This window comes from Schistocerca nitens, chromosome 5, assembly GCF_023898315.1.
Source record: "Schistocerca nitens isolate TAMUIC-IGC-003100 chromosome 5, iqSchNite1.1, whole genome shotgun sequence".
Taxonomy (NCBI): domain Eukaryota; kingdom Metazoa; phylum Arthropoda; class Insecta; order Orthoptera; family Acrididae; genus Schistocerca; species Schistocerca nitens.
In genome coordinates, this window is record NC_064618.1 from 197,858,025 (window position 1) to 197,860,554 (window position 2,530).

At 39.6% G+C, this 2,530-nt stretch overlaps 1 non-coding gene across 1 annotated transcript; it reads right to left on the reverse strand.

Moving 5' to 3' along the window:
- Positions 1–1,892: 1,892 nt before the first annotated feature.
- On the reverse strand, positions 1,893–1,967 carry Trnat-ugu (transfer RNA threonine (anticodon UGU)). Its single transcript has one exon. It is a non-coding gene; the product is annotated as a tRNA-Thr (tRNA).
- Between the last annotated feature and the right edge of the window lie 563 nt (positions 1,968–2,530).

The window sequence follows — 2,530 nt, forward strand, 5'->3', positions numbered from 1 at the left end:
CGCATTTTCAACATGTCCCCAATGAAGTGTATCAACGCCTGCTTGCAGCTGGGGTGTCTATTTAATTATCATTTCATGAATAAAAGTTCTTTTGGCTCCATTCTCTTCTCTGCGGTCCCCTCAAAAAATTTCTTGCTTCTCGTCTCAAGAAATGCAGTCGGAAGCACAGCACTGTGGTGTTATATCACTGAAAATTGTTGAAAATGCATAACGGGACCTGTTCTTCAACGGTCCAGTCACTTTTTCTTCATATCCCAGCTAAAAAGCTATTTTCAAATACAGGGCTAGAAAAATAAACATGAAACGGTTACTGAGTCGTGGAAGAAGGGCGGTAACTGGGCAAAAAATTTTATTAATGGAAAAGGAAAAAGAAATAGTTTCATTTTCGCGTCTAAAAATATCCGAGCCGCCCCTAGTTTCGCGTCGTGGGGAATTCAGTAATGAGGAAACTGATGTGGATGCGATGCAATCGGTGAACAACGGTGTATGAGGCATAGCAACCACATTCCACCTTAGTCACGGAAAAAAGGAAAACAGTTCTAAAATTGTAGTAATCAGCCATTGCATTGTGTTCAGCCTGGAACTACCGATACAGAATTGCAGCAGAACCATAACCGTTTTAGAAGTATTATTTTAAAGACTGTCAGAAAGTTATTTTTTTGAGACGCAGTGCCAATAGCAATTTTTCGACGAATATATATAGAGATTTAACTCAGTGAGCAATTGTTTAACTTAACGTGGTGACCTGAAGTAAAAGTATTTTCATTTCGTTCTCATTTAATTCTGAGCAGTGTATTTTTCCTTTAATTTGCAGCGTGAAATTACTGTCTGAAACTGAGACAAATATTTAATCTTTATTTTAACTTTTTGCATCCTTTGGTTTTCTTAGCGTCGTCGGGCGTTCTATCGTTTTTCAATGTAATGAGATGTGATTTCTGTAGCTCCAGTTATCATTCTTATAATGGTAGCTTAAATTTTCAGGGGGGGGGGTCTTCCTCTACGCTCCTTACAGTGGTGATTCATCGGAGACAAACCATAATTATTATATTATTTTATGGTCTTCAGTTACACATAGGCTTATAAAAGGAGCTGTTATTATTCAGTAACACAGTTCATTTCAATAAAAATTCAATAATACATTGGTTACTCGAAGGTTCTTACAATTTATAATTATATGGACTGGATTTTATTCTTCTGTCCGTTTTTTACTCTTCTATGTGATCAATATTTCTTTATTTTTCAGATTTTTTTCCTTTCTTCGTCTAGGAGCATCCAGCCTGTAGTTCTTTTATTGATCTATGTTTGTCGTCTGGTTTGTTTGTTTTACAGTGTTTACGTTTTTCTTCTATTACTAATTCTGTTTTGTGGTGCTTTCATCAGATGTACAAAAAATGGAATGCATGTCCTCCTGATCTTGCTCATTACCTATTCTGTCACTTTGTATACTGCTGAATTTCCAATGCCCACTCACTCGATACTGTCTATTTATGCATTTCATAATTAGTTATTTCTCTCTCTTGAGTTTCCCGTAAATTTATGCTGTATTAGTCGTTTTTAAGATTGTTTCTGCAGCATATGTAGTACGTGATTGTGAAATTGTTTTATAATGCTTCAGTATTGCAGCTGTCAATTTTTTGTTGTATTCCTTTTTGGTAACGTAATTTGCTTCGTTCAATTTTTTATTATATTTTGCCTCTAGATTTCTCTCTTAGGTTGTACGTTATGATGCCACGTTCACCTTCAGTCATCTGTGTTCTAACTGATTTGATGTGACCCACCACAAATTCCTATCCAGTGCCAAGGTTCTTATCTCAAATGAACTGATAATTAAATAGACACCCTAGCTGCAAACAGGCGTTGATATACTGCACTGGGGACATGTTGAAAATGTGTGCCCCGACCGGGACTCGAACCCGGGATCTCCTGCTTACATGGCAGACGCTCTATCCATCTGAGCCACCGAGGGCACAGAGGATAGTGCGTCTGCAGGGATTTATCCCTTGCACGCTCCCCGTGAGATCCACATTCCCAACATGTCCACACCACTACATTCGTAGTGCGCCTAATAGATGTAGTGGTGTGGACATGTTGGGAATGTGGATCTCACGGGGAGCGTGCAAGGGATAAGTCCCTGCAGACGCACTATCCTCTGTGCCCTCGGTGGCTCAGATGGATAGAGCGTCAGCCATGTAAGCAGGAGATCGCGGGTTCGAGTCCCGGTCGGGGCACACATCTTCAACATGTCCCCAGTGCAGTATATCAACGCCTGTTTGCAGCTATGGTGTCTATTTGATTATCATTTCATTTCTAGCAAAGCTGCATGGTCATCCACGGTATGTGTTCTTTCGGGAACAGATACTACCGTCATATATAGTTCTTATCTCAGTCAATTACGATCTGCGTCCGCGATTATTTGATGGATGTAGTCAAGTGTCTGTCTTCCTCCGTAGTTTTTGCCCTCTGCAGGTCACTGTAATACAGGGAAGTTATTTTCTGTCTTAACACAAGTCCTATGATCTTGTCCTTTTCT